The sequence below is a fragment of the Poecilia mexicana genome, unplaced genomic scaffold, assembly GCF_051168715.1.
Source record: "Poecilia mexicana isolate PSO_F unplaced genomic scaffold, ASM5116871v1 scaffold_3, whole genome shotgun sequence".
In the NCBI taxonomy this organism is placed as follows: Eukaryota; Metazoa; Chordata; class Actinopteri; order Cyprinodontiformes; family Poeciliidae; genus Poecilia; species Poecilia mexicana.
This window is the reverse complement of record NW_028263372.1, coordinates 28969268-28984811: the sequence shown is the minus strand read 5'-3', so window position 1 is coordinate 28984811 and position 15544 is coordinate 28969268. Positions and strand designations below refer to the sequence as shown.

Here is a 15544-nt window from a genome sequence, read left to right as displayed (position 1 = left end):
CAGCTGCGAGTATTTTAAAAAGTATCTCCACCAGTTTTTCACATCTAGAGGCACTCCACAAAAACTGTCCCAAATTTAGGTATGGACTTCATCTAGGCCATTGTTACATATAAATTTGATTTAATTTAAACCCTTTTTAACAGTGTTTAACAGGTTTTTGTATTGCCAATGCTGACATATAAATTTTTAATGATATTTAATATTTATATCAGCATCTAATATTTGTTTATTCTGACATGTCTTTTGCCATCTGTTTTTTATTCTGACACATTCTTTGTCTACAAAGTATTTGAAGGAGTAACATCACACCGTCACTGCAGATCCATTGGCTACACAACCATGCTACAATATTCATGCTGAAGAAACCAGTGAGATTATTCAAGCTTTGTGGCCAAGTGTGTTATGCTGCTGAAGAAGCCACCAGAAGATGAGTAAACTACTGTAACAAAGAGATGGTAGTAACCAAACGTCAACTACACAACTCATGTAGGTTAAAGTGTTGAAATTATGCTCAGCTGGGAACAAAAGCACCAGAGTGCCAAGAAAACAACCATTACACTATTTCACTATCAGCAGCAGCAGCAGGCAGAACTGTTGTTAAAAGTCAGGATATTATTTTATTATAACTTACCCATTTAATTTAACTGAAATAAATAAAAATGGTAATAAATGGGGAAAAACTATAACTACATGGAACTAAATTGTGCATTTATAAAACTTTCTAAAACACTGAAATTAGAGATATAATGGCCTTTATTTTTGTGATTATGAATCTATTTGCTAACATTTTGAACTGATGTGAAATTTGCGACTATATGTTTAAATGCAACGAGTTGATGCCTGGCGATTGGTTGATCTGCTTTTAGTGTCAACAAGCAACCGAATAGATGCACCTAAACCAGTTGCCATGAGAGAGTCATCACCATCTGTTACAAAAAGAAACCAACACAGGAACTTCTCATCAGTACTTGTATTGCGTCTTAAACTAGTTTCTAGTAACAGCAGCTTTTCTATCGCCAACCAAAGTTCAGTTAACTTCCTGGCAGTCTGTTTTCTGGCATCCCATAATATTAATCCTGTTCGATTTAACGCCCATGCATATCTACATGCCAAGCATGTTTACAGAGTTGTTTAAATGCAACAAGACAACATCGCAGTACGTTCACGTTCATGCAATTTCTTACAGCATGAAACAAAAACAGACAGGTGCTTTTTCAGGTCGCTTGCTGTGACGGAGAGGTATGTTTGTCACAAAGAGCAAAAAAAGTCGTTTGAGTGTACTGCTGATTAAAATAATGTAAGGTAAGAACTTTAACAAAATTGTGTTGTGTGTTGGAGTACCAATTTTCCAAAAGATGAGCTTGTTTCTTTTTTTAACGTTCAGCTCTTGCTTTTTTTCCTTCTATCATAATTTGCAAGTCTAAACACTCTTTCACAGATCTGAGATGTCAAAGCATCAGCCTGGTTTTCAGGGTTCTCAAGCAAAGACAGAATTTACCCTGCAACATGCACTTGACCGCACAGCATTTCACTTCCTTGGTAACTGTGACTCATTTCCCTAACAACTCTGCAAGGACAGCTTCACAAAAAAAGGAACCTGTAGCCAGTGCACAATTAGTCACAGATGGATGCTGCAAGAAAACAAAATACCTGATTTTAAGCTGACAGGAGAAACAGAAACCTTCTGTGAATGAAGCACAGAAGGTAAGGTAATTTCATTTTTTATATAGAACATTTTCAGCAACAAGGCAGTTCAAAGTAAATGAGAACAACCTGTCAGTTTTTATATCATACAATATAGTTCTACTCTACAGATTATATTTGAGTACAATATGTAAAAAGAACATCATGAGACAAATGGAATTGTAAATGCATTACACAAATTGTCTTTTTTTTTTTTTTTTAAGCACTCGAAAGACAAACAGGGTACACGAGCTAGCCTCATCACTGGAGTAGCAGTCTTTTCAGGCTATGAGACACCTGAGCCCACAGCTTTGAGATTCCCCACTGAACATCAGCGTCCCAGCTGCCGACAGCAGAGATCTGCAAAACACTTTCATAAATGATCTGTGTGAGCGAGGTTTGAATGGCAGACACCTGATCCTTCCTGGAGGATTAGATTAACTTTCATTATGGGGAATTTTTAATTTAAGGAGAAGATATTAACTGGGTTTTATTTCCTTATTATTTGGTGTGGATTTATTACATATGTAGTAGAATTACTGACAATTTTAAGTAATATTGCATAATAAGAATAAGTAATATTTGCACCAAAAAAGTGAGAGAAACCTTGCAGATATTTCTTATTAAGGTACATATTTTTTATTATTATTCCAAATGGAACCAGAGCAGGTGTCCAATGTTGCAACCTCAGGCACCTGGCAAAGCTTCCTCCCATTCATTTTGACAACTGCAATCAAAGGCTGAGCAGCATGGGAGGAGTTTATTGTACTTAAACAATAATAATAAAAAAAGAATCATTTCTACATGATTGCCTCTTTATTTTAAAAAGTAAAACTCAGAAGAAATGATCAAATGCAATTTTTGGAAGAATAGGAAATTCAAGAACTGTATTGTTTGTCGTTTTTTGTCACTTCTTTAATCAAATAAACTTCAGCCTTTTCATTTGTGTTTTGTTTAAGGTGAGGCCTCTAAAATTAGCTGAGTTAAAGACGAGGTCACCTAAAAAGTCTGAAGACTACTTCAATTGGGAATACAAGTCTTTTTGCCCACCCTTCTTTGAAGAGTAGCTCAAGCTCAGTCGGGTTGAGTGGGACAGCGTCTTCCCATCGAGTTTTACCAGCTTTACTGTCTCTGCTGGAGAACAGAATCTCCAAAGCATAATCTTGCCACCACCGTGTTTCACTGCGGGGAAAGTGTATTCAACTCATAGTGCCTTCTTCACCCATTAGCCATAAACTTCAAATTTCATCTCATCTGACCAGAGTTCCTTTCTACACTCGTTTTCTGGGTCACCAAACAGTGCTCTGCAAGTTGTTGTTTCACAACCCAACTCTGCTTCACACCTTCCAACAATCTTATCTTTGAACTCTCTGCTGTGACCCCTGATATTTATAAATCTGGTTGTTTACGTTCTCCAACAAGCTTTCACAAATCACATAGTTTTGAAGGCATTCAGTTGCACTGGATTTTCTTTATAGGCCTATCAGAGAAAAGGGTTTGAATAAAAACACACACTGTATTTTTCAGATATTTATTGCTACTTTGTGCTGATGTATCAAATAAAATCTTAGATAAAGTGCAATGAAGTTTCAGGTAGCAACAGGACAAAATGTGAAAATGAGGTATGAATGCTTTTCTAACCAAGTTGCTGTAGAGTTTATCAGCTTGGCTTTGAAACTGACGGCATGTTTAGAAGATTATCTGGGCCCCGATACTCCATCAACCAATGATACACCATAAGCTGCTTCTTTCAGAGAACAGAGCTGGTCTTCAACAGTCAGTCTAGTCCTGTGGCTTTTGGAAATTATTTACACAACAAGCAGCACTTATTAAAGAAACTGTTTTTAAAAGATAATTTTCACAGCGAGTAGATGGAAAGAAGAACCACATCAATGCAAGTAGTTCAGACGAACCTTCAAGTTGGAGGAAAACGGCAGACAATAACTTCCCAACCAATCAAAGCAAATATTTCAGCAGTTGTTGGTATAATCCCTCTCTAAGCTGGCAAATGCCAAATAAAAACCCAGCATTTCTACAATATGTGTAGAAATACTGAAATAAATAAATGTTTGATTTATATTAATAAAAAAAATACAAATATGCATCACTATTATTGCAGTTATTAAAAATGTTTTAAGAAAAAGAAAAGGAAAACAGTGAAAAGAGGATTCTTAGTTTTCTCAAAAATATTTTTAAAATCCCTACAATGTACAATAACAAGCATTTTTATTTCCAAAAGCCTTCTTGGAGGAGTAGGTGAGTGTTTGGTTGTGTAAGGGACAGCAGAAGGAGAGGCTTGCCCAGGGCTCTCAGTTGGTCAGTAGTTATATTTTTGGAGGCTCTCTATTGTAATCCAGATTCAAACTGACTCCATGCCCAAATCCATGCCTTTTCTACCAGATCCACCACTAATGCGAGAGCAAGTGGGTAGCTAATAACTCATTAACCAGTTTAGCACAATGAGCAGCTTGTTGAGCCACTGAAGTGTCTACAAGGCTGACTCTGGCATGCAAATCCTGCATGTTTGTACACTGAATGCACATCTACAACAACGAAACCACATCCACAGACTTCAGCTCAACTGAACGAGTTTAAAACACCTACCTTTACATCTGCATAGCCTGGGATTAAATAATTACAAATGCACCTACATAAAGTGGGATGTGCATTACATCTTTAAACATGAACTCCAAATTCCCTGAAATGCTACAGAGATTATTTGTGCTTTAAAGCCATCGACCAGATGTACAGCAAATTTCTCTTTTGCCAGTACAGCGTCCTTAGTTACTAATGTCTTTCACAGGTAAGTTTTTCATTTCTGCAGTGATTTCTGCAAACTCTTCGATTCAATGGCACTTCTCCAGATGGGGTGCTCTCACAAGCGTTACATAATGTCCTTGAATGATAGCAAGCACAATACTCTGGATATGAAATGGGGAGAAAGAGAGAGCAAGACACCCACACAGTTGCACCATCCGCTCTCAAACATTCACAGGAAGAAAGCATCGGCTCACACTGGCTGCAGGGTGTTTCGGCATGGCTTCTGATCAAGAAGTTTGACACAAAAGGTCACTTCGCACAAACCTGTTTGACTCAAAGCTTTCTATCAACAACATGCTATGTAATGCCATTAAAGGGATATTAAGCACTTTAAATTTGAATATCCTTTCAATAAATCATTTTGCATCCTTCAAGTGTAAATCATTTGTTCTACTTCAAACTGTAACTGTATCAACCTTTGTTTTAATCACGCAATGCTAAAGGTAGATCATTTCGAGGGGCTGTGGAAGGGAAAGTTGCCCAGGAAATGGAAAATTTTCTCCAACAGGGTGAAGAGGTATTCCTCTAATGGCACTCCAAAGCAACCCATGTTGTGCTGCAGCTCTTCAAATGGCTAAAGTTAGACTGCATCATTTTCCAGTCTTAAAAAAAAGAGCATCCAAGACTGAATAATGATCAAGATGACAGTAAATTATTGTCAGTCTACAGAGTAATATAACAAGAAAATGAAAGCTGAAGAACTATGGCTTGTACAAAACAAAGAACAAATATAGATGGGTTTACAGCTGCAGCATCTTTTTCTGAGTTTCCATCAGCTTTCCTCTTTTTCCTAAGCTGGAAAAATAATTTCTGCCCAGCACAAGCTGCAAACATTTCTCCAAAACACTGCAATTAAAAGTCTGATAACGGCATCCAAGTACACAACACATTATGTTTAAGGTATGTGGAGGGTTGCTGCACACAAAAACAAACCAGAATATTAATCAGTGGAAACTTCACTTCATGCTGCTTGTTTTCCCACTATTCTACTGAAGCAAACACATCCTTTATGAGTCAGGTTTAAAATCAATAGTTTTTAGTAGAAACTGATGACAAATCTTTGTCTTATTTTGTCTAAGTATCCGTTGAACTTTTGAGTAAAATACTTGACTGTTGTCTCATCATTGCCACAAAGTGTAAATGTATTTTAATTAAGTGGGAGGAAAATACTAAAAGAGGTTTCACACAGTTTGTTAGTTTATAAGCTAGATTAGGAAAGAAGGCATTGTTTTCTTACATAATCTTACATAGATTAGGTAAAAATATAATTTTTAAATCGAGACAAAAGAAAATTAGTTGGTCAGAGTAAAAGGGGGCTACATACAAATGTTTCACCTGTCAGATTTTTACTTGAAAAACATTTTTTTTAATCATTCTTCCTTTTCTTTCACTTGACAATCATGCATTGCTTTCTCTTGATCACAAAAAAAATCAAATTTAAACAAATCAAGTTTATAGTAATGTGACAAATTTTTAAAGTTTAATGGGTATGAATACTTTTACTATTAATAAAGCATTCAGTCACTTTTTGTGTTTGCAACGTGACAGAACAATCACTAATAGGGTTCTATTTATGCCTGCATACTCACGCTCACATAAGAGGCATCCTTGAGCACAAGATCTGCACAGAATATTCTGGCCATGCACCAGTTGTTGGTCGTTAATTATAGTGTCTTACAATGGCTCCTCCTAGAACCTCAGCCAAAATTATAAAGCTATCATTAAAAGTGCACAAGGTGCCAACGTAGAAACACGTAGTCCCAGTAGAAAATGTTCATGCTTGTTTGAGCAAAAAAAAAAAAAAAAAGAGAGAGAAAAGCTCTCCTCTAGAAAAAAAAATGTCAAAAAAGAAAGATGTGTTCTAAAGTAAGGTGAAACAATACTATTATAACTATCACAATAAATATCTTCTGGAAAGCCAGTGAAAGTTCTTGAAACAAAAATTAAAAGGTAAATGCATAAGTCTTATCTTTCGTACAAAAACAGACTTTTTCACTTATAAGCTGTAAATATTACTTAAATGCATCTTAATCACAATTCAAGACAAATACAGACATTTTTTTCTAAATAAATGGATGATAAAAGATGTTGACTGTTTCAGTGTTTATTTACGTAATTAATGAAACGTGAATTTACCTACATGGGTCAGTGGGCGGAGCTATTATAACTTTAGTCATTATGATTTACCTGTCCAGGTTAACCAATCACATGCTTGGGTGTTTTAATGAAACTTTTTCACAGAGCATGGCAGCACAGGATCCATAATATGATTCAATAAATATTTAAATATATAGAAACATTTTGACATATACAATTCCCTCACAACTTTTGCACTTAAGGTATTAAAATAATTATAACCCCTATTATTTATTTAGCTAGCTGTTTGTTCATAAAATGTTTTTATTTACTATTTTACTTATATTTTTTCATAATTACTTTTGTCTTTAGTCCTTTTGCCACATAATAGTTAACAGGCTTTAAGCCCAGAGGAGCATTAAAATGCTTGCTCACAGATTCCAGTGGATAGTTTTACCGGAGGAGCCAAGTCTCCCGCCGATCTGATGACGCCAAACACAAACACCTTTGAACCTTGAGAGAGCTTAGACAGTCAGTCGCAGTGGCACCCTCCTCATTTCTGTTATTTTTCTACAGCAGGACGTCGTTCTACAATTTCACTTCACAATGCAGAGTGAAGGAGGTCCTGGGAGCGAAAGATGAAGAGAGGCATCACCCAAAGAGAAGGTCATGTGCTCTCGACGTTCGATGGCCTCAGATCTGAGGTGAGGTTGGGCTCCTTTTAAATACATCAAACAAACTCAGCGGAGGGAAAACAATCCAGGGAGCTTTGTGTAACAACGACTTTCTCTGACCAATAATTCAATCACTGCTGGTTTTGGAGCTGTGTTTATATCCATAAGTCAGTGTCAGAACTAATTTTGAGAAGAATGATTGTAGCTAAACAGTTTATTATTTTAGGCAATATTTAGCTGTGCAAAAATCATTTGGTTGAATTTAAAATTTTTAGTAACTAAAATTGCTTTAATAAGACTCTTAATGACAAGCATCTGCAGCATGTATCCCAAAGGTTGTGCTAAAGAGTACATCTCTTCCTAGAGGCAGTGGACTCGAAGCTAATGAGGTCAATTAGTCCCTGGTGCATTGAGAGATTAGCACCTAATTCACTAAGAGGAGCCCTTCTCATTTCATCCCTCCAGGGGAGACGAAGGGAAGAATATAAATAATGATTACCAAAATGAGGAGATTGGAAAAGAGGAATCGTCAGTCCTGTGAGGGGCTAAAAGCATGCAGAAAGCATAATGATGCCAAACGATTATATAAAATGTATACGAGGACTTTTTCTAAATATTTCTTCGGCTTGAACTTTTCAAGGTTTTCTCAGTTTACGGTGTATTGATAGACCAACACAAAGTAGCACATACGTCATAGGAAGATAAAAATATAATGCATGATTTCCCATAAACAACTGAAAAGAGTCCACAAATATTAAGTTATCTACCCTAATTTTCTCTAATGCTCTTCATTAAAATCCAGCGTGATCACCCACATGTAATTTAATTTCAATAGAAATTCAGCAGTTCTGTGAATGCCTCAAAGGTTTGTTAAAATCAGTCAACAATCATCATCATGAAGACCAAGAAACATCTGAAAGTTCAGGCATGAAGTTGTGGAGAAGCTTTGAGCTCTGCTCAATCCACCATGTGAAAATTAAAAGGCTATGTTCTCATAGCAGGCCAATGTGACCCAAGTTCGCTTTTTTGCCTATATGTGACCTATATCTGGCTTTTTCACAGTAGCCTAAATGACCCAATTCTGATATTTTCACCCCCACACACACGCAAAAAAGAAAGACATCAGATCTGTGCCACTTCCATATGTGGTTCTAATTCGGATACAATACTAATTGATTGTTTTTAAAGCGGCTGCAGTCTTAACGGGAATGTTGCATTATCTCTAGCGTTCATGTCATTGATGTGAGACATGCATCATAATTCTGCACCAGAAAAAGCCAGATGTGGTAAATTAGGATGTAAACAATGGCTGAAAACTATTATTATGATCTTATGAAAGAAGTCTGTCACCAAAGTGCATCACATCACAATCAGACCACTCCTGGTTGTGTCTATGCATTCAAATGTTGTTGTTCTTCTGCGTATGTGGGTTGCTTTGAGAACATAAGTACTGATTAAGTAAACACCAAGAGGCGCACAGTAACTAAAGAGGAATTGTAAGCTCAGGTAAGAGAAAATTTCAACAGAACATCATGCACTAGAGTCATGCTCCTCACAAATCCAATCTTTATGGAAGAGGAGATATAGGAAAGCTATTGTTGCCAAGTAATACACACGGTTTTCCTGATGACGTAATTTTAAATATTAAACCATTGATATGTTGATCAATTACTAAGTACTTGCATTTTTACCAATTACTGTTTTACTCTTACTTGAGAAAAAAAATCTGTTCAAGTAGAGCAACCCTTACTTGAGTACAATTTTTGGATACTCTACTCACCTCTGCATTATGATGAAGTAACATTAGAGTGGTTTAGTTTAAAGCACATTCATGAGTTAGTAAGAACCAGACAAAATCCACATCTAAAAAACCCAGGCAGTAATCTGTGGTAGTATTAGAAAATCCATGTTCACAGATGCCATCTATCCAGTCTGACTGAACTTGAACTAATATCCAAAAAGAATGGACAAGACATTCAGTCTCTAATGCAAAGACATACCAGAAAAGACTTGCAGCTGCACAGGCAGCAAAAGGCAGTTTCACTACGTACTAACTCAGACGGCTTGGTTATAAATACACAGCTCTTCACTCATTTTGAAAACCATGTTACTCTACTGCATCAGTTGCAACATATTGAAGTTTGCAACTCCATCGTGACAAAGTATTTAAAAAAAAACATTTAAAAGGTATAAAGGCTTTTCCAAGGCACATAAAACACAAAATGATTTTGCAGTTTTGTTTTGTTTTTTCCTTTGATGCTCATTAAGACCGTGTGGAAATAGATTTCTCCAGAGCAGAAAATTTAAAAAAGGAGGGAAGAAATTATACCAAAAGTATTGCAAGGAGAAAGAGAGCATGTGCGCCTGAGCTTGACGGATAGCTTTCAGACCTAGTTCTAAAGAACCTGCAAAAAGTTGCATTTACATTTCCGGTAGAGGTTCCCCATATTTCCTGTTGAGCTCACAGTCATCAAGCTCAAGTCAAGCTTGTGTTCATCATGTTCTTAATGCATGAGGAGTTGCACATTTACGTTTTTCAGAGTTTAGATAAAACACTTTTTCTTGTTGAAATTAGCTCTACAGGTTGAAAAAGAATGGCAGCAAAATGAGGAAGTAGTGTGAGCATTTGTGGCTTAAGACTCAAAAATAAGTGCTCATGTTTACAGACGGTGCCAATCTTCACTGTTGAGTGTGGCCTTTCTCCTACTTGGTCATCTAATGCGGTCTAATGGAGATGGAGAAAAACAAAACAACCTGACCACTGGTTATTAAGAGACTTGTCACAAAACAACGCTGAGGCAGTAGGCAGTGGCGTCACTCTGAACAGTACCGATCTGTTTCTGGGCTTTCTTTTTCTTTGTGTTAATTTGTACACTGCTCAACCCTGAACAGATGGTCCCTGTCTAAATTCACCAAACTGTAAAATTAATCAAATAGCATGCACAATCACAACAGGGTTTCCTTTGTGTCAAACTGAGAATCGTTACTGCACCGTAATCATACGGCTATGGTGAATTCCACATATGTATGATAACTTAGATTACAGCTTTTACACTACAGGACCCTTTGGCATTGCAAGACTTTACAGTGTGTGAATGTGTGTGTGAATGGGTGAATGAGTGAATGTAGCGTGAAACTCTTTGGGGCCCCCTGGACTAGCTAAAGCGCTAGAATCAAAGCATCTTTATGATGAAGCAATAACATTACAGCAAAATATAAAACTAAAAAAATTTCAATTTTACATAATAGCCCCTTTAAAATGATTTGAGTAGCTTAAGTAAAAAAATATATAGAAAATTAGGCCCCTTTTAACTGCATTTATCAATAAGGAAAATTATTCCTTAAAAAGAAATCACTCATTTTATCCTTCCTCTGTAACACATCACAAGTTGGCACCAAACCTAGACAGGGAACTATCTTTAACCATTCCTCTAAAAAAAACTTTACAGAGTATCTGGAAGTGAAACCAGCCCATAACATCATGGGTCCTCCACTGTTCCCAACAGCTTTTTTCACCAAACCCAAATGGAGCCATTACAAGCTGAAACCTCATCTGATTTGACCAAAGCACCCAGTTCAACAATATGCGACGGTGGGACAGATACATTGTAAACCCTGACCTGTAAAGATCCCAGATCTGCATTATGTTCTCTTGTTTTTTCCACTTTGAAGTCTGGCCGAGAGAAATGGGCCTCTGTGTCACGTCCTATTTATACCCCAGGAAGAGGAGGTCACAGACCACCAAGCTTACAAAGGTATGGGCCATTATGAGGCTCCTGTGGTATAACAGCTTTGAGAAAAAGTACCACAGTTTTTCTTTACTTAAACAGAAAAGCAACTAATCCTCCTACTGCTACTAAAACAATGTGACATCTTAACATGTATTAACCGATTTCAATGCATAGTTATAAGCAAACACCTATAATAAGCACTTGAAGAAAACATTATTGTCAAGTTGATATACTTAGTAATGCTTAGTTTTTTTTTTAAATCAGACTATTTGCTCAGGTAACTAGGCTGCAGTCTGCTGCTTTACAGATAACAAGATGACAATTTTCCAGCTGTAGTTAACTGCTTTAATAAGAACATGCGTGTCCATATGTTTGGTGACCAAAAATATTTCAAAATTTCTTATCTTGTAAAGTGAGGGAAAATAGGAGCCTACTTTTCAGGCAGCTGAATCAAGAGGGGAGAGGCAGCACTAAATTAATCAATCCATCAAACAACTAGAGAAAACTCTGGTTAACCTGGCAAATTCCTTGCTTTCTCATTTGAATGACTAACTCTATGAAAAGGAAGATGGAAAATTTTAGAAACAAAGAAGACGGGGTCAGGTGTGGGTTAAACCTTTCATACCAGTAATTCGCCAATGGCTGACCAGAAGTTACCTGATAATCTGATAAAAAAAAAGTACATTAATCATAGGAAAAGACTTGAGTTGCATTTTCAAAACAGTTGTAACAATTGTGGCAAAGTTGATTTTATCAAAATAAATTGTTTAAAGATTACAATGCAGAAACACAAAATCTTATCAAGTATTTTTGGTCTAGTTTCTAGTACAAATATCTTGGCACACTTGAAGAAAGACAGATATAGAGGCTTGTTTTAAGTAAATAATTCCTTAACATCGGTGAAAACGTTCCATTGGTAGATAAATTAACTTAGAACATGAGAAAATGTCTTGTTAGAAGTTACATAATCTCCCAATGGAAAAAGTACTTTTTCATCAAAATATTGTGTAATATTAATTTATTGTAATGCTTTACCACATATCTGTGCACAGCATATCTGCGTAGTGTGTGCTGTAATATTTTTATATTGGTCTCCAATTTAATGACACGAATCAACAGAATAACTTTTAAAGTTACTCGGGTTTAACTATGCTCCATAAGAAAAATGATTATCTCTGTATGTTCAGCACATTTTTCATTTTTAGGTGCAAACAGTAATATAATATAGTTGCTTTTTGCTGGATTTGAGGCACTTTTTACACACAGAGTGCCATATAATGTTATCTAGCTCTCATTCAGTGTTTAAGAAGCAAAATAATCTCAAAACAAGCTCATGAAAATACCAAATATTGGTTTCTCAGATTCACTAAAAGACCCTGAAGTGAAGTGTTAGCCTTGACAAAACGTGAACTGACTTCTTCAAATTACATGGAGAAGTTGCACCAAGACTTCCTGTCACTTTATCGATCCCAAAGCTTTTATGAACTCTCTTTCACACCTTTTTATGACTCAGTGCCAGCCTTCGCAAAGTTCAACCGACATACTTTAAGAAAGAATGTCTTCTTTATAAAAAAAAACTTTCAAAGGAGATGTTGCAACAAGAAATGAACTTATTTCATCCGTCTCACAAATCCCATCTTACAGAAGTCAAGAAGAAGCTAAAACAATGTACATTTAACAAAGAAAATCTATGTAGGAAGGATCACTTCTCTTCCACAAGCAATAAAATGAATAGAAGAATCAGAAGTAAAGATTACAAACTAACCTGAATGTAATACATACCTTATCTTTACAGGTTCTGCATTTAATGGTTACATAAAGTCTGTTGCTAGATTGTGACACAAGCAAAATAATACTTCCTGTTTGTTGCCTTTTGTCTGTTAGGTTAATTCCAAACTGACACAGCAGTGCTATCCATTTAGGAAACAGGCTCTTAAGTTCAAATAAGCGTTTAATGAATTTACCTTCAAGCTGGCAATAAAACTGCAGCCTAGCACCTACTGTGACATAATGGCAGGAATAATAGACAGCAAATCAACCAGCTGTTTTAGCCAGGAGACGAACACTTCCAGAGAAAGTGCTTTATTGTAAAAATAAGATTAGAATCAAATCTTTTACACTATGAATCGTTTCCTACTTTAATGTTTAGCAGGAAGGATTTCTACCTATGCTGTTACCTGGTTTCCTTAGATGTCAAGCTTTTTTACTGACTGATATTAAAAACAGAAAATGTATTGTTCTATAACCAGGTTCAAACTAAAACATATGTAAATAAATTTGAATCTTTCGAAAGGATAGGATTAAAACGACCATTTCTATTTATAAATTTCATCTGGTTGTTTGGGAAAGTGGTTTGAGATGTCATTTGTTGTGAATCGCTGATGTATAAATAAACTAAGTTGATAGTGTCCCTTAGCTTGCCTGCATTATTTATCCTCCTCTTGACAACTGATTCCATATAAATGGAGTTGGCAACTCCAGTTCTTGAGTGCCACCGTCCTGCAACTTTGGATGCATCCCTGCTCCAACACGCCTGAATCAAAAAGCTGAAATACATTCTTGCCATGGCAAAAGGTTTGGCAAAGGCCTTTTCATTAACCATTGATTTGAATCAGGTGTGTTGGAGCAGGGACACATCCAAAAAGTTGCAGCTGCAGAATCCTGCTCAATGAGGTAAGCTAACGCCAGTCGTCAAGGGCTGGTGTCCTGCAACTTCTAGAATCTATCTGTTTCAACACACCTGGCTCCAATATTAGCTCATTAGCAGGGGTGAGTTTGTGTGCATGCTAGTGAGGCTGTATTGCCATTTAATTCAAGTGTGTAGGACAAGGGACACATCTAAAAGTTGCAGGGCTCTGGCCATCGACAACTGCAGTTTGAGACATGGTTGATGGTCTATCTTGCACATGCAGTGTTCATAAAATCAGGTATTAATGCTGCCTTGTTTTTAACCACACTTTTTTCCTTTCACTCAACATGCTTGGATACAGCCCTCTAAGACAGTTTCTCCTAAAATTATACTTTGTGGTTTTTATGATTATGGTTTACACCAAAAGCAAATTTCTCAGATAATTTGAATATTGCATAAAGACTGTTAGACATAACTTTTTAAAATGGAAGTGTTATGTTATGCTCATAATGACTTACACAATTAAGGGGAAGACATCAGAATATTAAAGGAAAGTTCAGTGGAAGTAAAGTGTTTTCCAGAGTCACGGGTTAATTTATTCAATTAATGCAGTAATTCATGCAGGTAAAAAAAAAAAAGTCGATTAGTTTGCCAAATTTAATCTTCCAAATGTGTAGGATAAAATCTGTAGGCTATAGTAAATGAAAACACCTTGAGATCGATAACTCTTTGAAATACGTCAATATGAATTTAGTTTGAATTAAATTCCTATTACAAAATTAACATCGATGACATTTTAAGTGATTGAAACGCACGGAGGTGACATTTTAAACTTTTTCATCAGGAATTTTATCAGAGATGCAAAGGAAAATAAAGGAATCATTGTAAACCAGCCTCTTACACGTCAGTAGCAGTTCTGCATATTTGCAACGAGGAAAAAGAGCCGCTGTCTTACGCTGAGAATATTTTTTGTAAGTTTAGCTCTAGAAGGTACTTAAGGTCCCTATCGCAAAAGAAAACGGGAGATAACGACATGAAGACGTCAAGATTTCACTGCTTTGTTTATACCAAGTCCATCCCAGAAGAAAGATGCTCGTTTGGTACGGAAACACCTCACAATTAGCGAGAGAAGGTGCATACTTCCACGCCTGCTTTGCTCAACAGTCATGAGAATACCGTTTTAACCAGAGAAGAGATAAAAGCTAGATAAAATGGGGTAAACGCAGATAAAAGGTTTATGATACTGTATTCAGATACCGCGTGTCATCAAACACACGTTTCCACATTTTAACCCGCAACTCGTGTTCAAGTTCATTGAAAGCGACAATCTCGTTGGCACGCGTGTTTTCAAACACCGGTTGAACTTCTGGCTTAGCCAAACAGCAAATTGCAAAAGCACGTTGTGAAACCCAAAGAAAAGCAAAAACATTTTCATTTCTAAAACGGTCAAATCTATACAACGTGCTGTCAGCAGTGAGGAACTAAAAATCAAACTCTCCCTCAGCGGTGGGACAAAAAGCATTCATCATATGAGGTCTCACTTGGAGAAATAATAGTTCTTAATTTATGTACTTCGAGTTCAGGGTCTTACCTGCGCGGCTCAACAGCGTCCGGGGGGATAAATCTACATTACTGTCCACTGGAGATACAGACTGAGCGCGTAATGTTATGGTCCCCGTGCTCCTCCTCATCAGGCACTGCGCGCGCTCGCTCATCACCGCAACATCGCTCCTCCTCCACTCCATCACTGTCACCGACACCCACGCGCATGCCCGAGTGCGCCATTTACCACGGCCAGTGGCGGTCCTTAAAAGAATGCGGCCCAATTATTAGACTATAGTGGAAATAAAAACAACCTTAAGAACAGGTTTCACTGATTAAAACTGTGCTTTAATTAAAAATTTATAATTTTTTTAAAGTGGAGTTTTATC

The 15544-nt window shown here is 36.7% G+C and overlaps 1 protein-coding gene across 5 annotated transcripts in view; it reads right to left on the bottom strand.

The window, feature by feature from the left end:
- The window catches only part of adcy7 (adenylate cyclase 7), a 57525-nt gene extending 42138 nt beyond the window's left edge, over positions 1–15387 (bottom strand). For 4 of the 5 annotated variants that reach the window (XM_088004403.1, XM_088004402.1, XM_088004401.1 and 1 more), the window contains exon 1: positions 15205–15386. The gene's annotated coding sequence lies outside the window, so the exon portion shown is untranslated. Of the gene's footprint in view, positions 1–15204 lie in introns of all 5 variants that reach the window. The other variant, XM_015002844.2, reaches the window with a different exon arrangement.
- Between the last annotated feature and the right edge of the window lie 157 nt (positions 15388–15544).